Genomic DNA, 25,661 nt, shown 5'->3' with positions numbered 1-25,661 from the left:
AAATTCTCATTCAGTTTGAATGAAACAACCTTGACTTAGCCATAATTAATCTCTATATTTGATATGTTCCTTTTACATCCTATGAGCAAGTAACAAAAGAGCTCTAATTGACTAAAATTATAAATGCAATGCTGATATAAAATATCCATTAGCAGATATGTGGCCTATTTATAATTCTGCTAAAGCTGCCAACATTACCCTAATTCTTAGTATCAAATCACCAGATTAGTAGAGGACTTTTTACAGCTCATGGTACATTAAATGGCTATGATTAGAAGAAAAAAAAAATTTTAAACCCATCTCCTAGTTGGATTGTTTTACAGACTCGGACCCCACTGGTATATGGTTGCTTTTCTATGGTTAGTTTAAACCCTTATAGAAGATATATTTGTTAAAAATTCCAGAAAACACACAATTTAAAAAGTTCTGTTCATTAACTCAGATGTTTTTAAAAGTTCAACACAATCTTACAGCACAACGGTTTTTTACCTAAACTGAAGAGCTTTAGTAGGTGACCAGGAGAGCTGGACATTGCTGTCTTATGTTTCTTACCCTCAGATTTCTTCAAGGGCCATGATGTCCATAGTTTCATTAGAGGTTCATCCGATTGAATTATGGTATTTGGTGTCTAAAGGTCTCATTTAAAAGCACCTTCTCCTTGCATACTTAGTCACCAGTAGGTCCATAAAAGAACGAGGCATGTCAATTTTAGAAGTGGTAAATTCTGAGTAAAAGTCAAGAGAAAGCAGATCTATGGCAGAGGCCTTCTTTGCTTTCTATCAATTACCTGTGTAGATCAGCCTTCAGGAATACACCATCGAGCCCTCAGTACTTGGAAACCATGGAGAATGTAAGAAACAGCTTCCTCCATGAAAGGACTGAATACACCCTCTAACCTCCCCACAGTATTAGTAGGGATGAACAGACATCTAACTACAGAAGAGGAAAAACAGGTAACACAACCAGGGTCAACAGACAACGCCATAAATTCTCAGCTGGAAACCACCGTAACTGCGCAAATAAAGCAATCGAGAAACTGACCAAGCAGGCAGGGAAGTCGTTTCAGGGAGCTAACAGAACATGTGGCAGGATTTCTAATAGTGTGAAAACCATGAGGCAGAAAACAGAAAACCGCTCAGGATCAAAATATGCATAAAGCCAATGCATTCTCAGCACAGATGTAACCCAGGCATTCTCTTTTTCTACATGTGGTTTCTTCACTTAATGGTTTTTAACTGACAGTTATTTACATATATTAGGAACATGAGGTCTTACCCTGTATTTTTAGTTGTTTCAGAGTAACAACAAATATGTTTCAGCATTATCTGTGTGTCAGGCCCTCTTATGAGTACTTTAAATATATTCTCTTATTCATGCTTCACAAAACAGGGCTAAGATATAAATACCACCAGTCACCCCTTTTATGGATAAAGAACTTTATGGATAAAGAAATTAAGACACAAGGATATTTAGTAAATTTCCTCAAATCATACTGGACAGTATTGACTGGGATTCAAACCCAACCAGTCTGGCTGTAAAAGTCCATCATTCAATCACTGAAAGTGCTCCCTGTTTAGGGAATGTTTACAAGTAAGAACGTATCACAGGTCAGTGGCTCATGAAACAGATTACTGGAGAAAGATTCTTAGCATGTGCACAGCCCACATGTTATAGAGCAATAAATACATATTCATATGTATACCTGTACGTGAATTTATTTCACCCTTATCTTTCCAAATATGAAGAGGAAGTCAGTTTCTAAGAGCAACAGATGGAATTCACTTAGGCATTGCAAGTCCTTCACAAAGAAGCAAAAGCTTTAAAAAATTCTTCTTCCAGTATGTAAATATCAAGTATTTTTCTTTACAAACTTTTTAATACACCAAAGATGCATTGCTGTTCCCAAGACACACACATTTGTACATACATATATCCTGCACCTGGTACACTAGAATAATGTCAACTGTGTTTACTTCAATAATTACCTTCAAACAAACACATGTAGTGATTTTATCTGAATGTCAGCTCCCACACGGCACTTTCCTTGTCTAGCTAAGGCCTTGAGGAAATAAATTAATGGATCAAAACCTGGGAAAATTCTAATCCAGCCCTTGAAACATTAAGGAGATCTGGAATTTCTAAGATTTCCCCAGAGGTATTATATTCTTCTTTACAAATAATACCAATAAAAAGGCATTTAAATCATACAAGAAAACAGTCATTAGAAATGACAATGTGTTACATACCCCATAAACCAGTAGGAAATTATTACTAACGTAGAAATAAACCAATTTTTGTGACCAGATCAAAGAAAGGTTTTTTTTTTATCTGTACCTTACAAAATGCAGATGTCTGGGCCCTCTACTAGAGATTCTGACTTAATTAGTCTTGGAGGTGGCTTAAGTATCCTGGATGTTTTATAGCCCTCTGGGCACTTCTCAAGTCTAGACCAGGTTGAGGATTACTGCTCTTAAAACAATACTTTGCTTGTGCGGACATTCAACCTTATGCCTTACGGAAGTCATTAGCTAGTGTACTGGGGAGTCAGGGGTAATAGTACCGAATAGTATTTATGGACTGTGATCATGACTAATAAATGGGTGGTTAATATTCTAAGGTTTTTACCCACCCGGTTAGCTTTAAATAAGAGTTTGGATGATGCAGCCTCCCTTGACTTTATCACAAATACAAGCATATATAGTCTAACCAGATAACCATTAATTGGTGTTCACAGTTCTCAGTGACCCCCACTCCCACCCGGATATTACATGCTAGAATCAAAAGCTTTAAAAGTGGCAGGATCTGTGGTTACCCCTGTGACCTCATTTACTACTTCACCTTCCCTCACAGTGTATGTACTGTCGCCAATCTTGTCAAGGGGCAATTCCCCTAGAACTCATGGCACTTCGTGACTCCATGCTTTTGCCTAAACCCTTCCCTATGGACTGGTGATATAAGTCTGTGAAGTAATTAGGAATGTAGGTGTTTTCACTAGTTAACACTTACCAGCACTTATTATTGTGAAATGTGTTTACATTAGGATAGATCCTAATATCCAAGTGCAGAGTAGAAGAGGCTGCAGGACATGGGACCCAGGCTGACCCAGATCCCAGCAAACTATAATTACACCACCTGGATTATGCAGCCTCCTCCTATCTATGCCAAGAGAGATGACCGATGGTTTGGATACTATTCTGTGATTTGGCACCTAAGTGATAGACACCACTCCCACCTACAATCTAATGTCCAAAATGAGTCAAATAACCCCACCTAATAACAAGTGGGCTGGGAAGTGAGAAACTTGGCATGTTGAACAATTGATCATCACCACAGTGATTAGTTAGTAATGCTTTTACAAGATGGGAGGAGGGGTTCTGCATGTGTTTCCTGGTGCATAATTAGAACCCTAGAGATAAACTGATTTCACTTCAGGCAATTAGTACTATAATTCACCATTAGCTCTCTCTGTGCCATAATTCCAAACACAGAAACCTATTATTTTGGTGGTGGTAGGGGAATTGTAATAACATTTGGCTGCTTATGAAACCGTTTATGATTAGAATATTATGTTAAGAAGATCAAAGTTCCCATTTAGTCACTGCATGAGCCAGGAGTTTCCTACACTGCACCTCTAACCCCAGCTAACCTAGTTTACACCTAGCGTCGGATAACAATGACAAAGCCTGGCTGTATCATAACTGTCTTAATATTATTACCGACACTTAAAGCATATGCTGTACTGCGAGTAATTTTTGTTTACCAGGACACTTATTCTCATTGATCTAATTATTTTATTGTCAATCTCTGCTTTTAGGACCCTAAAAATGCATTCCAGAGCTTTTCATTATTCACTCATTACTCTGCTTATCTGTTTGGGCTATTTAACATAATAGGAAAAGTACTCTAAAAATGGTTTTTCCTCTCAGAAATATGTCTATAAAATTGAAAAATCTATGTTTAATGAATGCCTGCATATATAATTTGGTTCTAAATAGCTGAGACCAAATTTTTTCTAAGTAAAGGGTTTTGATTAATACATTTCAGTATTTTAAAACCACCTTGGTAGTTCATAAACAGAACTAGACAGTTACATGAAGCAACGTATCACAACTTTTCCTATATATTTAGCCTTTAAGACTACAGATATTAAATTTTTTATATACCGGTATATATGAAATGCCAACATGCAGTTTGTAAAATCAATCAGACCATTATTAATTGAAACATTTAACTGATTTTAAGGTAAATTACTTGTGGCTAGTGGACATTATGAACTCAAATTTTAAATAACTTGGTGCCATACTTTATGGAAAATTCATGGATTGATTAGTCTCCATACAAAACAGTTTTTTGATGACAAAATTAAAAAGAGAAAAGTCTTCTTTAATGCACAAAAGAAGCATTAGAACACGGAAAGAACTATTTTTCCCAAATACCAATGTACTACTGTAAATGTTCAATGTAATGTATTTAGCCTACTTATAGCTAGAATATCTATTTTTTAATTTTTGGTATGTTTTCCCTCAAGAGTCTTAACACAAAAATATCCCTTTGAAGTTAATTACATCTACCAATAAGGTGGCATTTTGCACAGTACTCAGGTTGTACAGTGATTTTGTATAATGCAGGTGTGTATCCTGTATGGTGATCCAGTTGAGTGTGTGGATGATTAAAGGGACAGAAATTAAATAGACTCCATAAAGCCCCTAAAGATATGTTCTGCAACCTGAATAGAAGACCACTATGCAGTGAAATGTCATGCTCTGTTTGGACTCAAAAGGAAATAAAGGATCACCTCTAAAGAATTTTAATCCTCTGGCTTACTACATGATCTATATTCAACATGCCAGCATAAACCTTGAATTCTTGATTAAACTCAAATTTAATTAAACTTTTTAATTTGAGCAGAAAAACAGCACCTTCTTTCAGTGGTAGCCCTTGATTTCCATGCTCCCTCACAGTGACATTACTTGCTGGTCCATGGAAGGACATGTGTCCAGTTTCTTTCAACCTGTCCTGGCTGGAATCTGGCTCTCCCCCGCATCTCTCCCTCTCCATGTCACATCACTTATTTCTCAGGATCTCATGGCAATGATGGTATTTTTCTTTTTCCCCCTCTAATCTTTTAAGTCATGTAGGGTCTTAAAGCTTCACTGTAAAGTTGTGTGTGTGTCTGTCCGTATGTCTGTGTGTGTAAGGTGGTTTTGAGTGAATCAGGGAGGCACTGGAGACTTGGACAGGGAATGAAATGATCAGACTTGTTTTAAAAAGATCACTGCAACTAAATGACGAGAATAGACTGAAGGGATAGAAGAGTAGCATCAGGAAAATAGACTGTTGCAGTAACTCTGGTGAAGACGAAGCTACCAGGCTAATAACAGTAGAGGTGATGAAGAGGTCAGACTTTTGATCTATTTTGAAGATTAAGCCACCAAGATCTTTTGACTAATTATATGAAGTGTATGTCCAAGTACATGAAGGATAAGAAAAAGACAAAACCTAAGCATGACTCAAGCTTTCTGATATGAGCAACTGAAAATAAACATGGAGTATCATCAGTAGAGTTGGAAAAGCTCACGTGAAGATTTGGGGAGAGGCAGATTAGGGACTTGATTTGGAACATACATTATTAAGACTGAATTGTCTATTATATTTCTAAGTGGACATGCAGGCAATGGCTATATGGGACTGGAATACAGGAAAGATGTCTGGACTGATATAAATTTGAGATATAAAGGATTTTCAAGAATTGGCATTACCATATAATCCCACCTAAGATGCTACTCCCTTGTACCTTGTATTATTTATAAAATACATCTTAATCAATATAGCAACCATTAAATGAGAAATGTCAGAATTAGTTTAATTGCTTCAAACACTTTAAATAGAAAATAAACACGTTCTACCAACTAATGAAAAAATTAGAAGTAAAAAAAAAAAAAACCCATCTACTTGATCTCAGTTAAGCTTGGCTATGGATCACTTTCATCAGGGGCCAAAACCAGGCAAAACTTAACAGTATAAGTAATTTTGAACTCACTTCACCTGGTTTCCTCAGTCATTTGCATGAAACAAAAATCCAGATCAATCTTGAAGAGTCAACATGCATAATCGGGCAGTGCATCTGTACAAGAAGTATTTGGAAATTATCCTGTTAACTTGATCAATTGAGATTCTCAAGGCAAATAACTCAGGCTTAAAGATAGCATTGTTTAAGAAATATTTAATTATTAGATTTTGAACTTAAAGCTCCTTTATTATTTATCAATGGCGTATTGCAGTTTTTCCCCATTGCTGGTTGGAGGGGAAAATTCACCCTCTCTGTACTAAAATAAAGAACAAACGCTCTAATGTTGATTTAAAACCACTTTATATAACTTCTCTCCCCCTCCCCTTCAAATTAGAACAAGCATGAGAATCCTAAGTTACTCTCAAATGCAAAATGAACTTGGCTCATGATGGGAAAGAGGAAAATAAAGAGCAAAATTGTTTTCTTTTAATAATATGGGCTTATCATACAAAATTAGTAAGCAATTAAATGAAACAAAAATCAAACAATTCTTTTCTTTCTTTTTTTTTTTTTAAAGATTTTATTTATTTATTCGACAGAGATAGAGACAGCCAGCGAGAGAGGGAACACAAGCAGGAGGAGTGGGAGAGGAAGAAGCAGGCTCATAGTGGAAGAGCCTGATGTGGGGCTCGATCCCATAACGCCGGGATCACGCCCTGAGCCGAAGGCAGGCGCTTAACCGCTGTGCCACCCAGGCGCCCCCTCTGACATGAAATATAATAGGCCTATTTTGCCAAACAACCCCAGAAAATATTCCTTCAAGAAGTAGAGATATGTTCGAAGAACATTCAACAAAATACAGAAATTCAGACTGTGCTCTTAAAAGGTCATTCATGTTTTGAAGAAACATTTAAAACAAACAAAAAAAAAAACTGATGAACAACAAAATGGACAACATTCCAAATGGCAAAATTGGATCTAGAGGTCTTGTACTTTTCCCAAGTCACAGTTCAGAACAGAATGTGATATCAAAATATTACTATATTAGAAAATTTTTCTATTTGCCAGTGATTCAAAGTAATGAAAAGGCTAAATCTGGCCACCTGACAGATCTTGCTTTTATTAGAGTATTCTGGTTTGGTAAATTGGAATTTGAGGCAGTTTATCTTCAATGCAATAATATCAGGTTATATGGAAAAATAATAAAAAGCAGTGTTTCTCCTTTACTGTGAGCAATTTACTTTTGGGGGCTGAATAACTTGCTTCACATGAATTATGCAGTTCCCATTGTCTTATTGGTATAATGGAAGAAGACCACAGGATTAACTGATTCAGGGAACCAAAGGCAAAGTACATTTCCTTTGGGATTTCGAGAAGGGCAGAGTAGGTTTTAGCCACATTGATTTCACACAACCTAAAAATGCATGGCCATTTGATTATTGTAAAACATGCCTGAAAAAGAAAAATACAATTGAGTTTCAGCAGGTACAATTTCTCACAAACTACAAACTCAGGCGTGCAAAATTGTATATTTTTTTCCTGTAACTGAACTTAAATTTTCCTTCAGCCTTCATTTCCCCTGAGAGAAGAAAACTTTCTCTAGTCACATTCAGATAAATCTGGCTGTTTTATTACCTGTGGTTTAAACCCGGCCAAACTTGAAACCTTCCTTCTCTTGCCCTTCCTGGGGGGTGGTGTGGGGTCAGTGGGGTTATATCCACTTCTTAGTTGTGTTCTGTCCTGGCATCACTTAGACATGTGATCACTCCATTATGGTATGTTCAATCACACTGTCGTGGCTGTACTGATTTCCACATTTACTGTTCCGGTGTCCCTCACTCTCCCACACAAGAATCCACAGATGCTGGTCTGTCCACCACCTGGGCTCCAGCCTTCACGACCTATGTTTCTATCTATGCCTGCATCCCTGTGCCACGGCTGTGACCCTTCTTCAGACCACCAGGTCTCAGCATATCTATGCCTCCCTGGGCACATGAAAAGATATTTAAGTGTTCTTTCTCCCCCAGTAGGGTGTTTTCTAAGGCTGCATTCAGGCCCATCTGCCTACCTACACCGTGCAGTCATCTTCACCCTGCTTTCTCCACCTAGAGTGGTACAAGTCTTTTTCTGCCACACAGCTTCCTAGGTAACCATGGCATAATGTAAGCTAATAATCTCCTTTTCTCAATCCCCATGACTTGAAAAGGTCAATCTTCTCCCAGGGGCTTGGGGGTAAATGTAGAGCAACCTATACCAACACCTATATGTTTTATCAAATGGCCAAACTTTTCTTACTTTACCATTATTTTAGAGGCCCTTCTCTAATCTTGTGCTTCCTATATCTTCTTCTTCCCTTTTATTTCCTTTCTTACACGTGGTTGTAGGCTTTAGAAGTGAACAGCCAATATTGTAACATCAAGGTCCATAGTTTCTCCAAAGATCCATCCCCTCCTCTCAATTGGGATGAGGCCTTAACCCATGTTGCTCAAATGGAGTACAATCCTTGAATGTAGGAAAAAGAAATTTAAATACATACATATATATATATATATATATATATATATATATTACTACTTTATATATTATCCTCCTGCATAGATGTCTTCTCTTGAATATAAAATTATTTTCTGTCCTACTCATTCATTCATTCAACAAACATGTCTACTAAGTGACAGAAAATACACCTGGCACCAGGAATGATGATAAAAACAAGTACAGCACCTGGTATTCATGGATCTTACAATATTCAAAAAAAATCACAGAAATATACAGTTATATAATGTGAATAATGCTATGAAAGCAGATGATCCTAATCCCATATGTTGGATCTAGAAGATTACTATAACCAAAGTTATGAGAACTGAAGAATGAATAAGAGTTAACCTGGTAAAATGGTGACTCAAGTAGTGAGGAGAAGAACATCCTTGGCAGAGGGAGCTACAGCTAAGACAAGGATACCTACAGTGCAGACAACAGTGGAAAAGAGAGGCAGATGGCGTTGGAGAGTCACCAAGGTCGGGCCACACAATGCCCTGTAGGAAGAGGAACGCGCAGAAACGTTTTACTCAGGAGAGTGACATGACCTGATTTTCATTCAGGTTTAAAAAGCAAAAACAAAAACAAAAAAACCTCGGCTATAATGTGGAGACACTGGTAAATAGAAAACACAATCCTTGCCAGCCCGATTTCTCCACCTCCAAAATATAGTAATATGAAGGGTTTGTTATAAGAAATAAAATAATGCATGTAAAAGTAATAGCATAATGCTTGACACAGTAAATATTCAGTAAGTGTTGTTATAATGATCAACAAAGAATTTTATAAAATGAAAATCCAGATTATCACAGTGCATTAGCAAGAAAGATAATCAGCTTTGTAGCCAAATATGCATATTTATAATTATGGGTTTTGACTTATTGGCCATGAATTTAATTATCCCATATGAAACTACATTTTTTTTAAAGATTTTATTTATTTATTCATGACAGACAGACAGAGAGAGGCAGAGGGAGAGGGAGAAGCTGGCTCCCTGCTCAGGGAGCCTGATGCGGGACTCCATCCCAGGACCCTGGGATCATGACCTAAACCGAAGGCAGACACTTAACCAACTGAGCCACCCAGGCGCCCAGAAACTACATTTCTTCAGACAGAATCAGGGACAATGCCACACATCTCATAGTATTCTTATAAAATGCATTTATGTATGTGAAAATGTAGAGTAGGGGCCTGATATAGTCATTCGAAGCAAAGATTTTCTTCTCCTCTTTCCTTCCAGAACAAATAACTCTCCAGAAGCCATGTGGGTCATTCACAAAGTTGTATCATATATAATCCTTGATAAAATGCTGCTTGTTTACACTGACTCAGAGATCGCTGGCCTGAAAGTATTAATTTCATTTCCCAAAATACCTAACTTCCTACAAGTGTAGTTGGAGAACAGGGCTCAGTAAAAAGAGGAAAAAGGAAGAAAGAAAATGAAGAGCGTGCATGATCTCACTGTTAGCAGGAAGACCATCATCCATTCCAAGCAGAACGGGATGAGGAAAAGGATTAGGATAAGTAGACAAGTTTTCTCTCTCCCCACTTCATGTTTGATGAAGAACAGAAAAGCAGAATAGTCTCTGATACACAGCTTTTTCAATTTCCATTTCTCTAGAAAAACTGTTCAGACAATAATTTACGGATGTCTTCCAAGAGTTAACTACTTTCATTTTGCGAGTTTTATGACCAACATATGCCTCTTCCAGCAAACAGGGTGAATACTCAAAATCTTCAACAACAAATCTACTTTTCTGAGAGAGACACTGTAATTGAACAAATGGGAATAAATTTAGTCATTTCCATGGCCTTTCCGGTCAGCCCTATCCTCTAATGTATAAATTAGAGCAGCAGATGCACTGGAAGGTTTCCACATTGGTTTGTTAAAAGGTGAGCGGCTTAATGCCAGCAATACAGCAAACCTAACAGAGGTGATTTGGCTTTCACAGGTCTGTGGGCCAACACTGAGCATAATTTAGAAGGAAAAGGCCACTCACCCAATCACTCAGCCATTTGCCCCTGAAATCTCAGAGGCTACTTAAATTTCACATTAGTTCTAGGAATGTGGGTCAGTACCAGCATTCACAGCTACAAAAAAATTAGGGCCAGAGACAGTAGAGATTATCTAATCTATGTTGCTCATTTTACTAAAAACACAGAAGTGTTAACCCAAGGACTTATGTCTAGGTTGAAAAAAAATTAAGACTAAAACCAAGATAAATTTCCACCAAAATAACTAACCAAGCTCAAGATAATGATGAAATATTTTCTTGCCTATCAATGCCATATTCTCTAATTTCTAGAACAAATCTCCACGTCAAGCATTACCATGAGTACATCCCCAGATCTGAGATTCATCTTTGTTAAAAGGTATTTTGCATTTTCTGAAATGGAGATGCATCTTACAATTGTTGAGCACACTTAATACCGTGTCTATTTTTGTGTTCTACTCATTCGTCAGTGGTGCATCCAAAAAGCACTGAAGTCCAGGAGTCAGGGAAATGCAGGTAATTTTTTTTTTATAAATAGAAAAACTGAGGTTCAAGAGGAGTCACAAAACTTATGTAAGTTCACATACTAGTATGTGACATAAATGAGGCACAAAAGCCGTGAAATGTTCTGCTTCCCGCACTCAGCCTGAATGTTTTAGTCAGTTAACAGGGTCCATGTCACCACACAGGACATTCATCTGTTGACTGCCCAGGACCCATCTCCCACCCAGCCCCTTCCCACCCCGCCCCGCCCCGCCTCTACCGAAGAATGTTTGGTTTGGTTTGGTTTGGTTTTTACGATTTATTTATTTTACAGGCAGGGAAGGAGGCGGAGAGAGTCATAGGGAGAGGGACAGAGAATGTCAAGCTGACTCCCCTCTGAGCACAGAGTCCAATGCACGGCTGATCTCACATGACCTGAGACCATGACCTGAGCCAAAATCAAGAGTCAGATGCCCAACCGACTGAACCACCCAAGGCGCCCCATAAGCCCCATAAGTTTGTTTGTTTAAGGAACACCCTTTCCCCACTGTGTAACAGCCATGTACTTTGGACAATATACAATTTCTTTCATTTTATCACAGTGTTTGCTTCACAAATGAGCAAAGCCAATTGAAAAAGATCCGTTTCCTCTGGACACAGAGACAAGTTCAGGTTGGAACAATTGCAGAAAATTCAACAATTGTGTTACTAAGTATGGGGAACAATCACCTTGCTCCTCCTGAATGTGCATGAAAAAGCATGTAGCCCTGATTACTGCTGGCAGTCATACCATAAGCATGAGGGAGATCAGTCTAAGATTAAAGCAGACACATGACAAAAGACAGAGCTGAGATAACCACAGAAAAACCTGAGCCAAAGCCTTATATTAAACCATGCCTGAAACCTGACCTGGCTCCAGGGATTACAGCAATCGGACCAACAAATTTCCTTTACTGTTTAAGTCAGTTCAAGTTGAATCTTCTGTTATTTGCAACCACTAGAAGGATCCTACCTCTTACACCACGAAGAGTCCAACCTAATGCCAACCCCTCATCAATACTGTATCCCATTCAAAACAAAAGTGCTGTCTTTAAGATGACCTACTGCTCAACTAAACCTCACGGCCCATCTAAGTCCAAACCCAAACTTGTAGCTACACTATCCATTTTAATAAGCACTGTGCCCATAAAACATCGATTTGTATGTTTTACATACAGTAGCCTACAATTTTAAGTAAATTTAATAACAGTGACAAATTTCGTGTATACCTTTACTAATGATTTCATTTATATAACCAATAGCCAATAAATTTATTGAACTCTCATGCAAGTTTTACCATTGTATACATTCCAACTACCTTTAAGCTCTGTCAATAATAGTAAATGGGGGGTTGCATGGATAAAGTACTCCTTTGACACCCCAGATAATCTTTTGACTTACCGTCCTTCACCTACTGTCCCTGTGTTATTCCCTGCCAGCAGTCCTCACGGCTCTAGATTCACTAGTTCCCTCTTCATCGTCTATTAAAATAGAACTATTTTGTGTTCCACTTGCTCAAATCTTTGCCTTCAGTATCACAAGGTGTCACATTTTCCATCAGTTTTTAGTACGTGCTATTAATTAATGGAAAACGGTCTCTTCTCATTCCCCTCTCAAAAACTTCTCACTCTCCCCAATAATGTACATTTATTTTGAGTGACCATTTGGACATAAAAGCAACATGCTCATTTTTAACTCCTTTGTGATCTTATGGCTAGAAATTTCATTTCAGTTAGACATAAAAAAGCAGAAGGAAAACAATGTGACTACTTGATTGCGTGGATACTAAGTAGAAGGCCTTATGCATAACACCTCAAATCACAGAATACAAATTACTGTCAGTTACGAGAGTCAGCTCTAAGTAGTAAAGAACTTCAGTTTTTGTATCTCACTCATCAACTCTGCACTAACTTTATGATCGTCCTTATAACAGAATTACACATATGCTTGATGAAGACTTTTTAGTCAGCTTTGCTGATGTAACAAGTCCTAAATCTCAATGGCTTTTAATAACAAGCACTGATCTCTTGCTCCTGCTATGACAGAAGCTGTGGGACGCAGCTCCTGACAACTCTACTCAGCTGTTTGGCTCTGCTCCACGGGTCTTCTCATTCCAGAACACAGACTGAAGGACAGGCCACGTTTGAGACCTAGTTGTTCTTATGGTACAGAGAAAGAAAAGCCAAACACACACTTGTTCTTTAAGCTTCTGCCAGAAGGTAGTATAATTTACATCTCATTGGCCAAAGCTAGTAGCACAGCCAAGCTCAATTTCAATGGAGACAGAATATATATTCCTTCTATAGTGGGAGACTCTGCAAGTTATATGGAATCAGGGATAATGTCTACTGTCTCAGAGGGAAACGTCCAATAAATCATTAGGGACAAAAATGCATTCTATCAGGAAATTTAAGCAAACCTTGGTTCCCTGCTTATTTAGTTTAGTTTCCTAGGCAAGACTAACTAGTTGTCATCACCGCCCCCCGCCCCAACCATTTCTCTTTTCCTCCTTGGTGCAGCTTGGTTACATTTCCCAGGCTCCCTTAAATGACATGCTACTGGGTTCTGGCTAATGACATAAAAGCTGAATGATGTAACCCACTGGTAGGTTTGCCCTATAAAATGCTCCCAAATACAGCCCTTCACTCTCTTTCCTCCAAGGACCTAGCAGAGTAGAGAGCCACAGATGGAAGGAACCAGAGTCTCTGAGTCACTGTTGGAGAAGAGCTGCCTGAGAGGCCCAAGCCAGACCACTATGGAAGTGAGAGTGAGTTATTACTATGTTGTGTCACTGAAATTTTCATTGCTGTTTTTCTCAGGGGTGAGCCTATTCTGTCTAATTCAGTGCATAAATCTAAAGACACCCTCGCTTTTGATTTTCACAGCCATTTCCAGGAATTGACATTTTATCTGTATGTGAGCTATCTTAAATTACGTATTTGTTTTCATTACGCATTCTACTTTAGTAAACCACCTAAAGAAGGAATTGCCAGATCAAGGGAGAATGTTGGCTACATATTCAGGCAACAACTCAGATCTAACACATCCATGTGCTACCATGATCCCGTCCAGAATGACACTAATCTCTCCCTGCAGAATCCTGTGTAGAAGTGAAGCCATTTCCTACCAACCTTAAAGTCTTGTTCATTAAAGAACTAAGCTAGATTCTCAGGCCACGGTATAGTCCAGAAATTTATTTCTTATCTCACGAGGAGGAAGAAGCAGGCCAGGATACCAATCAGCAAACTACCTCAGGAAGCAATAACTCACACTCCTGGTAAGCTCTCGCACATCAACCAGTTGCACACTTTTGGTTAAGCAATAAATGAAGGATGAGCAGAAACACTTACTTCTCAAACTATCCTCATTAAACCTTTGATGGTGGTATTTTTAACATCAGAGCAGTTAACAGTCTCTATCTCACAGCTTTGTTATATAATCCATGAGTTAATATTTATAAAGCACTTAAAACAGAAGCAAGCACATAGTAAGTACTAAAATAAGCAGCAATTAAATTTTTAAAATTATTACTTCTTTAAAATTAAGGAATCTGAAACTCAGATACACTTTTTCCGAGATTGTGTGGCTTATGACCAACACAACTAGACATCAAATTGAGGTCTTTTAACACTTTCAACTCTATACTGTATATTTTGTCTTTTCAAGCATATAAAGTACCTAAAACCAGACTTACAAACCAAGTTTGTTCCTGTTGATTCGGGAACAATACCATTATCTTCCCAGTTACCAAATTCCATCTGGCATGAAGTACGTGCCAAACTCAAATCACTATCCTAGGACTGAAAATGTTTTCAACGCTAGAGCCCATCAGATGCATCTGTATTTATATAGAGATGAAGACTGACTCACTCACTTCAGAAGATATACCGTCCTTAAGGATCTCCCTGAGTGAAGCTGGGAAGCCCTAAATGAACCATATAATGAAATGAAACCCCTTGGAAGGAAAGTATTTAAAACAAAATGTCAACCTTCACTCTATTCCACAGATAGCACATTAATGAGGTTACCTGCGGAGAGAAAGAGCTGGTCTTCATTCCTCCTCTATTCTGTAGTTCTCTTCTGGGGAATTTCTGCTTTGCCTCTTGAGGCTCATAAGTATGTTTCAAAATGAGAAAGTATATCCATTCTTTTCAATATAATGCTTCTCTTCCCCAAGTGTTTTCCTTAGAGAACAATAAATTTCCTATTGGAAATTGAGTCTTGGCATGAGGCTTCTTAATTTGCTAAGAAAGGAAATATACTACGGAAGTAGGTACTGGAGTAGAGCAGAAGCTGTGTCTCAAGAGCCCAAGGATTAACAGAAATCAAGACCTGCCTAAAGGAAATCAAGTAATTAGTCTAATGAAAAACAAGAAAGAATTCACTCTGGCTTTTTCTGGCCCCTCTTGTCAAACATCCTTAAGTATCTGTATTGGTGGAGTTTGTTTACCATCTTTCTACCAAGTAAAAGAAGAGCAATTCTTACTTATCCACCTCCATCTTTACCCATTTATTTCTTCACCTGCAAACTTCTTCCCAAATGAGACTTATACTTCTGCAAACTTCTTCCCAAATGAGGTTAATACTTCTGGGAAAGCCTGTGCTTTCTCGTCTCTCCTACACATACCGTTTAATCCACCCAGAGACTCTCTTGTCACCTGACAATTTCCACGCGCCATTTGTGTTTTGTCTTAAACATCAATGTCTCCCACCACCCATCTATACCCAGTTAATGCCTTCGTGGCCTAGTCAACGATCTCTCCTCCCTGTAAACTCCAAAAGGACATGGCAATATCTATCTTACATGTAAAATGCAAAGAGTTCACAATAAATATTTACATGATGAATTAGAATGTAGTTGGTCAATGAGATATTTTATTTTAAAAAAATGCTTAAAATGTGAAAGTCATGCAAAGCCACCTAGACTTTGGGTTAATGAATTACAAAAGACAGTTCCAAAATAAAGTGTTATGGAAATTGTTACTATCCTCAACATCCATCTTGGCAATTTGAAGTGCTCGCTCTAAAAATCTGGGCATCAAAAGAGCTGGATATAATTTAACATTTCCTTATTAAAAGCATAAGGAAGAAAAAAAAGGATATGTCTATTTTTCTATTGACATGTGATTTTTTTTTTTACTGCATAATTTTTAAAATTCTGGTTACAGTGGCACGTGGCAAGGGGGACTCTGATGTTTTTACAAATCTTCATTTTCTGGTTACTAGTGTTTGGAAATGCTAGAGTCAGACTCATATTTAAATATGTGGCCAGTAATTTTGCCTGGTTTCCTACTGTTGTTTTGTACCTCCGAGACAATCAATCAAAAATACAATAAAAAATCTGATTAGAGGGCAAGATATAACCTTTCATGACAACGTCTAGGCCACATATGATTTGTTTCCTGAAATTGAGGTCCTAAGTGACAATTCTGTTTTTGACCTTGTATTCATTCCAGGTTTTATGTCTGTACTTGTAAGAAGTTGCCCAGCCTTGGTCTTTGTCTCCTCTGTTCTGTGGCATGTCATTATCTCTTTCTTGTTTCCTTTCTGTTGTTTCAGTCTATGATTTGCTAGGGCTTGTTCTTTTAAACCACTCTGTTGTTATCTGACACAGATAGCTTTTTTTCTAGGTACTTTCTCTCCACAATTCTACTTTCCCACTAACCAGAAAAAATGTCATCTAAAATATATGGGCCTGCTTTCTTTTCTAATATAGAGGAAAAAAAAGAATATTTACGGCCAGATATACTAAATAAACCCGGGGGGGGGAATATTTACTTAAAAAAAAGCACAAAAATACTCTACGTTACCACTGGATTTTCTAAATTAGTAAATACAGAAACTACTTAATCTCTAAATACATTGAAATTACTCCCCATTTGGCCACAACAATAGGGAAGAACAAACTCCAGTTTTAATAATCTAGGTAAAAATTGTTACAAAGGCTAAATGGGTTAAGTTTATATATATTAATATTATATATAATATATATTATATAATATATATAAGGACTGTTTTCTAAAATTTAAAAAATTTCAAAACATGACTGAACAAATTCATCTATCCCTATGAACCAGAAATCATTCAAGTATTCTGAATTCTCTTATCTATTATGAACATCAATAAGTCCTTTCACTAAAACACAAAACTCATCTTAACTGAGGCTTTCTGCTTTTTGAAACCTCAGTTAATAAGACTTGAGTGAAACATAATCCAGACCTTATCACTTTCTATCCAGATTATATTGAAAGAGCTTCCTAATCAATTTATGTAACTTTAGCCTTTCTTTTCACTTTGACTTATCTTCCGTAGTATTTTTTTCATGTCACCTCCTGAGTCAAAAACTTCCAATGGCCCCCTAGTTTATAATATATCAAGTCCTGCCTCCTCTGTCCAGTTTTCAACACCTTCCAAGCTTGTGTCCCCTACTTCCCAATCTTATTTCCCAGCCCTCCTCAAATCAGCTTAGTCCATTATATCAGTTACTTGTATGTTTCTTAATAATACTGTGATGTCTTGTAAAGTAGCTCCCCAAACTAGCTCCCTTCTGCCTACAATAATTCTTGAAAACAAGGGCATGTTACACATTTATTCTCTCCGTGGTATCAAATACATTAATGAGCAGGGAAGAAAGGAGAGAAAACTGCTTTCCTTCATCAACTAGATGCCAGACACATACCTAGGCTTTTGCAAGCCTATCAAGTTGAAAGATGCAAAGCAGCACAGTTCTGTGAATAAAAGGGTTCAATAAACACTGTTATTATTATGTTATTTAATCTCCTCAACAAATTTGTAAGGAGATATAGACAGGGAAGCAGAGTTCCACACTGACCCAGAAGGCTTTCCCTAGCAAAAGCCTAGGGAAGAGCCTCTTCCCTAGGCAAGAGCATAAATAAAAAGGGATTTTATTACTTCGACAAAGAATCCAGAAGCAGGGTGACTCCATGCCTAGTTAATTCAGTGGCTCAATTAGGTCATCAAACCAGGTACTCATCCTCCCATTCTGCCTTTTTTAGTAGGTTAGTTTTGATCCTCAGGCTACTTTCCTTCATAAACCAAACATACCATAGCAATTCCAACCCAAACATCCAGGAACAGTAACACTCAAAAGAAGAATAGGCACTTCTCAGCATTGCAGAAGGCTTCCCTAGGAACTCTAGAGCAGGCTTCCCCTCCTGTTTCACTGGCCAATTGCTTTAAATAATTGCTAGCAAGGAAAATGGGGCCAATGATGATTGGCTTGAGCCCAGAAGTAGCCACCACTCTCAAGGGTAAATAAAGCAAACTTCCTCTAAAGGGTGTGTATAAGGAGAAATGCATGAAAAACACCAAGGTTTTGTTATAAGAAGGAGGGAGAGGGGAAGAGTGAATGAATAATGGAGAAAAAAATACCAGCAGGGCTTCCCGTTGTGATGTTGTCTCTAAGTGGCAAATATTAAGTTATTACTGACTAAATGAACATTTAAGTATCTATACTCTTTACTAAGAAAGAGTGAGGAAGGAAGAAGGAAGGGAAGAATAAAGGAGGCAGAGAGATAAGGAAGAGAAAGCCCAACCGAAGGTCAGTTTGTCATGTTAACTCTTGTGTGTGCCACTCCCACAGGCTCTGGAAGCAGTTTCTGAAAATCATAGAGCTCTGCAGGAGGCTCTGTGTAAACTAGACAGGCCTTCGGGGATAAAAGTGATTTGAATCCCAACAGGAAGCTGATGGGACCCACGTTGGAGAGAGCAGACCATCAAGAGCTAATGAGGCTGTCAAGTCTGTGAGCTAACCAAGGCACAGACATCAAAATGATTCAGCAGGAGCCGTAACTAACACAACAATGGCTTCTTAATAGCAAAGCTGTAACTAAGAAGGAAGTTTAACTAGTTTCTTTTTTAAAAGAAAAAGTTATTTCAGCAACTAGAGAAAAAAATCATTTCTTTAAAGGATGGCAAATATGGGGTGCTACTTTGTTTTGCAATGTGCTAGAAACCCAAGTGGTAACATAAGCAAGAAGGTTAATGTACACAGTAATTCTCACTGAATATCAAACATCCCCTCCCCCCCAAAAAAATAGAGTTTAGAGGTTTGTGTAAGCCTGGGATTCAAGAGGTATTTAAAATGACAGTCATGGATTCCAGAACCATCTAGGCCTTTTCCACAGAAGAAAACCCCCACATGCTGAATTCCTCATTCTAAACACTGTTCTGGATTATCAGAATATGTATAACCTGACGTACATCATAAAGGTACAAATGTGCCTGTGGTGTCATCGTCTGTGCTCTGCAGCAATTGTGGGGACGAGGAACAGAGGGCCACGGCTCCACCCAAAGGCACCACACATGACATGCACCACGTGGGGAGACATCTCCTGGACAGAAAACCCAGCTCTGCCACTTATGAGCTGTACCATACAGCTTGCACCTTAACCCCTCCATTTCAACCTCTCATCTGTAAAAATGAAATACTAACTAAAATTTAGGATTTAGAGGATAATGATGTAAGATTTAAAACAGTGCCTGATGCACATAGTCAGTGTCCAACCATTGTCAGATATTACTGGCTTCCAACACAATATTTTCTCCTGAGAACGTTTGGTTTCTTCTCTTCAGTGAAAAGTAGAATGAAAGACTAATAAGCTCAACCCAACCCCTAAATGTGAAGAAAGTCAAGATGGCTGATTCCCAACCCTTCTAGTAAAATAATAGTAGAGCGGAGAGTGCTGGGGGTCAGCAGACAAAAATAGGTCTGCAGACATACACTGCATTATCTGCTCCCCAGGAGACACGTTGGTACCACAGCATCCTGGTCAATGCTCAGGGGAAGCAGAGATGATCAGATTTATTCGGTGTCTTAATGCTCCCTTGCAGCTGCAAACAGCTTCAAAAACCCAATTGGCAATTGAACACCCCAGGCAATTTGCATCTCTAGGGAGCAATTCATGGTTACGTTTCCGCCGAACATTTCCACAAGAGCAACAATACCTAATGCATCTATTAAGGAACAGCTCTTTTAAAGAACTTGTTCACCACTCCTAGAGTTTTATTAAAGAAGTAAACTAATCCTTTTCATTATTTGCCAAGCCAGTTTTGTCTGATCTGAGGAAGGAACCTTGTGCACGGAGTCTCCCAAGGCTCTGGAAAGCGCAAATGGCCTCAAGGAGACACAATGATATAGAACTTGGCAATCCTTCCTGATGCAGTCTGAACTCAAGCACCGAGGGCACTTAGCGATACCCCCACCCAATGAATTCCCACAAGTACCTCCTTCACTACACCGGGGACAGCCCAGTTTCCAGGCATAAACCCAGGAATCACACAAGTCCTGAAGCTGAATAAATAAATTATACACCAATATCATCACAGGATTATTTTAAGTAACATTAGTAATTATGGCTTTATGGAAACTTGGCAGCATCTAATGAGGGACACAACTGTCTACAAAGGGCTAGTGAACGGAGTCCATGCTGCCACTTACAGTTTTTAAATTTGAGGCACATTTTTCAATTAACTCCACTCATTGCCCACAGGAAATTTTGATTCACATTTTAATCTACTCTATCTAACCAATTTATCAACTAGTGTCTCCATTAAATCTTTTAGTAGAACGTGATCTACTCAGCTCAGGCCGCCATAACACAATCCTATAGACTGGGTGGCTTAAACATAGAATTTATTTCTCACAGCTCTGGAGTCTGAAAGTCTGAAATCAAGGTGCCACTAATGGCTGATGTGGTAAAAACACTCTTTCTGACTTGTGGATAGCCACCTACTTGCTGGATCTTCATATTGTCCAGATATTTGCATATAAATGTTACTGACATTCCTTAGAGTTGGCGAGAAAAAAAAAATCACATTTATTCATTTTGGTTTTACTATGCAGTGAATGCATGGATGTGAATTCATGTTCCCTACTACAATTCTAAAAAGGTAACCAAGGTTGATTTTTTTTTTCTTGTGTGCAGTTTTCTCCATCTCCTACATTTACCTTGTGGGGAATCACACAGTAATTTTCTGTTGAAGCAAAACATAGAGAAAGTTACCCATAAGTAGAGACATCAATGGATGGTCACAAATCAAACTCAACAAAGTAACCAGAACACAGATCAAACAGACAAAATAGGAACCCAGCAGAACCAGGCCCTGCACTCTGACCCCTCCAGCTCCCATATTCCTTCTCAGTCCTGCTTTCTCTCAAGAGTAACTAGTATTCCAAGTCCAACACCATTAATCTGGCCTAGTTTAAGATTCTCTTAAGCAGGTTCCATGCCCAGCACGCGGAGCCCAATGCAGGGCTCGACCTCACAACTCTGAGATCATAACCTGAGCCAAAATGAAGAGTCAGATGCTTAACTGACTGAGCCACCTAGGCACCCCCACTTTTGTTTTTAATTAAAATGTACATACTGTTTACTTTTTTTTAAACCTGGCTTCTTTCCCTCCATATTACATTTCTGAGACACATTAATGTTGTTCTGTGAGGCAATAGTCGTTCATTCTCAGTACTCTCAAAGACGTCACTGTATGAATACATCAAAAACAATTTATCCATTTCACTCTTAACGGGCATTTGGGTCATTTCCAGTTTCAAGAGTGCTATTATAAACATAATCCTAGGTCATTTAGTATACACTTCTAAGGAAAACTGCTGGGTCATGATGCACACAAATGCTCAGCTGTGAGGGGATGCCAGTTTTCCAATGATTACAGCGATTTACAAAAGCATACGAGTATTTTTCCCACATCTTTGCTAACACTTGATTCTTTTTTCTGTTGAATGTGTAGTATTATATCATTTTTCTGTCGAATGTGCAGTATTATATATCATTGTAATTTTAAGCTGCACTTTCCTAAAGACTAATGAAGTTGTGTGCCTTTTCATAGGTTTACTGGCCATTTGGTTATCCTCTTCTGGTAAAGTGCTGAAAAGTTCTGACCCTGTTTCTATTGAGTTTACATTTTCTTATGCATTTCTAGGAGAATTTTATATATTCTGGATAAGGATCCTTTGTTGGTTATATGTATTACAAATATCTTCTCTGACTGTTTTTATCCCCCACTTCCTTAAAACTGTCCTTTGCTAAAATTTTAAATTTTAACATAGTCCCATTTTTTACTTTTTCTGTGTAAGTTTTTTTTTTTTTCCTCCTGTTTAAGAAATCCTTTCCAATGGCAAGGTCATTGAAGATGCTCTGATGTCTTCCTTTTATAGCTTTATTATTTTACCTATAGATCTATAATCTATCCATAACTAGTTTTCATGGTTAAAATACTTTCATATGGATAGATATCAGATGTTGAAAACACTATCCTTTCCTTCACCACACATCAATGCCACTTTTTCATAAATCAAGCCCATGTACCTGGGTGTCTATTTTCAGACTTTCTACTCCATTCCATTGATTTATCTTTATAAAACTGCATTATCCTAATTACTACAGCTTTTATAATGACTTGATGCTTGGTAGTGTCAATACTACGGCTTTATTCATCTTTTAAAGACTGCCTTTTCTTGTACTCTGAATTTTCATAAAATTATAAAATAAGCTTGCCAGTGTTTATACACACACATGCATGCACACAAACACACAAATCTTGCAGGGATTTTTATTACAATTGCATTAAATCTATACATCAACTTGTGGAGGATTGACAAATTCACAGTAGTCTTCCAGAAACACAGCATTTCCCTCCATTAGCTTAAGTCTTTTTAATTTCTCTCATGAACATTTTGCAGGTTTGTTTTCATTAGTTTTATGTCTAGGTATTTATTATTGGATATGATTTTTTTAAAACCTTTCCACTTGTAGTTGTTTTCTGCTGGTATATGGAAATTTTATGTACATTAATATCATTTCTAGCAATTTTACTAAATCTATTAATTGTACTTCTTTGCAGATTCTTTCAAACTTTCTAACACAATCACATCATCCATAAATATATCTTCTCCTCCCTAAACTTTTGAACTTTAAAAAAGCAGAATCGTGATCTGATTGGATTCTCTCCCTCAGTCAGGAGAGAGGAATCTCATAATGCCTGCCTGGCAGAATTTTCATCATCACAATGGAAATGAATGCTATGGGTCTCTCATTCTTTTCCTTCTAACTGGGAGTTCTCAGTATGGTTATCCTGTCCATGCCCCACCACTGGATGAGGATGAGGGAGGAGACAACTTGGTTGTGAGTTCACAGATGGCCAGATGACAAGGAGTGACATCTAAACCTGAAGGTGCAGACCACATCTCCCAAAGATTCTTGACTTCGAGCTGGATGCAGGAATAAGATAGGCATCCTTCAAATAACTTTGCTTGGGGAGAAAGTATACGTAACACTTGACCGTCCCATATTCCTCAATATTCTGTTCTTTATTGGACACTGACCACACTTTCCTCTCATCTCTAAACATCACTCTTTTCAGTGGCAGCTCTTTCTCTGCCCACCTCCACAAGGCAGCTCCTCCCAAGGGTCTTGAGACAGCTTTCCTCCACTTATATCTTCCCATCATCCCTTGTTGGTCTTACCTGATAGCTAGCTCCAAGTATCTCATTTACAAGATTTCTAGCTTGAACTCTTTCATTGATTTCCAAATTCTACTTGCTGGAAAGATCTCCCTTGAAAGTCAGCCAGAATTTCAAAAGCAATCTATTCAATATCAAAATCGTAATTCCTCAGCAGAAGTGTTCCTATGCCTCTCTTCCATGCTTGCTCAAGGGTGACACTACTATCCTCGTTTGTAATGCTCCAAAAAATATCAGAGTTCTCTTTGGGTTCTCTCCCTTTCTTTCTGTCTCATTTCCTATATCCAATCAATAGGCAATGACACAACCCAAACTCAAAGCTGAATCCCTGTAGTCCTCAAGTAGGGGAGAAGAAACATGACTATCTTGCCAGCCATTACTGTGCCTGTCACACTGCTCTCACTTTGGCATTCTCAATCCCACACTTATCCCTCACCAAATCTCAATAACTCTGTTGTTCTAGAAGATTTCTTGAATCATCAGGCATTCTGGCACATAATGAAAGCTCTCTGTGTCTTTGTGGTCACAAAATTATAGTGACGGACACTGGAGACTCTCACTAAATTTCTGGCATTTTTCCAACTCTGAGACTTCCTTCCTCTCTTACATTCCAGTGGGGTATTCTAACTGAAACTCTTTCCCCCCCCCTTCCTATTCTGCCTATATTATACTCTCCACAAGTCCATCTCATTTCCTACAGAATAAGACTTCTATCAGGTGTTCTAATGTTTGCTTAACAATGGAACAACACATAAACCCTTCCCAGGGGAATATGAGCAACAACAACAACAACAACAACAAAACAAAAATCCCTGAACTACTCAAGTATGACTTTCACCCTCTTCCCCTCCCATTTCAGAAGTCCCACCATTTCTTAAAATTTGGGGAGGCTTTAGAGGCTGGAGAAGAATCTAATTTCCAGTCTGAAGCATCATAAGCAAGCTTCCTTGGCTTTCTTCATTAACAAATTCATAAAATGCTCATCACTTGAACTCTTGGAAAGCATATCTCAGTAGGAATGGTGTTATGGCCAAAAAACTCAAGAGACCCCCCTATAACACAACAATAACAAAAGGTGATGAGAGAAGTGATCTTCCTTGAAGTAGAAATGATCGGGAAATTATATAGCACAACACAAACGAGAAAATTCTAAAATCCTCTCTCCAGAGATTTACATTACATCAGTTGATATCCCTCTCTCCCTTCTCCTCCCTCATCACTAGCACCTTTTTTGCTCTCTATCTAGCTCTTTGTTCTTTAAAACCATCCCTGCTATAACCCCCAACTCTCCCTCTTTCCCCACACTGTGCTGATCACATTTAAACCTTCAAAGGCTGTCGCATCTAACATCCAAACCTCCCCATCTGCCCAACTTCCTAAGAAGTACACTTGACCCTTGAATAACTCGGGGGTTAGGGATGCCAGACCTCTCTCCATGTGCAGTTGAAAATTCATGTACAACTTGTGACTCCCCCCAATCTTTTTCTAATTGCTCTCTGTTGACCAGAAGCCATACTACTAAGAGTATTAACATATACTTTGTAGGATGTATGTATTATACACTGTATTCTTAGAACTAACTAGAGAAAAGAGAATGTTAAGAAAATCCTAAGAGAAAACATACAGTACAGTAACGTATTTATCAAACAAAAAAAAATCTGTGTAAGTGGACACACTCAGTTCAAACCTATGTTGTTCAAGGGATGACTGCATTTCTTCTGGTAGTTTGACTACCTGGTGAATACATTTTCTACCTCATAGCAATCCCTCTTCTGTCTTGTGTTTTACTTCTCAACGTTGGCCACAACCACTTCCATCCTCAGACTAAACTGTCTGAAAGTAGAAACTGACCAATAGCTTTATAATTTCTACATTACCAAGTATATTGCTTTATGTATAATATGGGCTCCACCACATTTTTTAATAAAAATGTAAATTTTTAACGGAAGTTATAAAAGCATTTTAATTTATGCAAAAAGTAACAGACTTGAAATTCAGTGTGGTAAATAAGTACAACTGTATTTATGAAAATCTGTACAGCCAAAGAAGCTATGTACTGGATCTGTTTTCTTAAAGTTGTTTATTCAATTTCATTCCCCAC

Source organism: Ursus americanus, chromosome 2, assembly GCF_024610735.1.
Source record: "Ursus americanus isolate L20-20 chromosome 2, mUrsAme1.1.p, whole genome shotgun sequence".
NCBI classification, from domain to species: Eukaryota; Metazoa; Chordata; class Mammalia; order Carnivora; family Ursidae; genus Ursus; species Ursus americanus.
Note: the sequence above shows the minus strand (reverse complement) of the source record.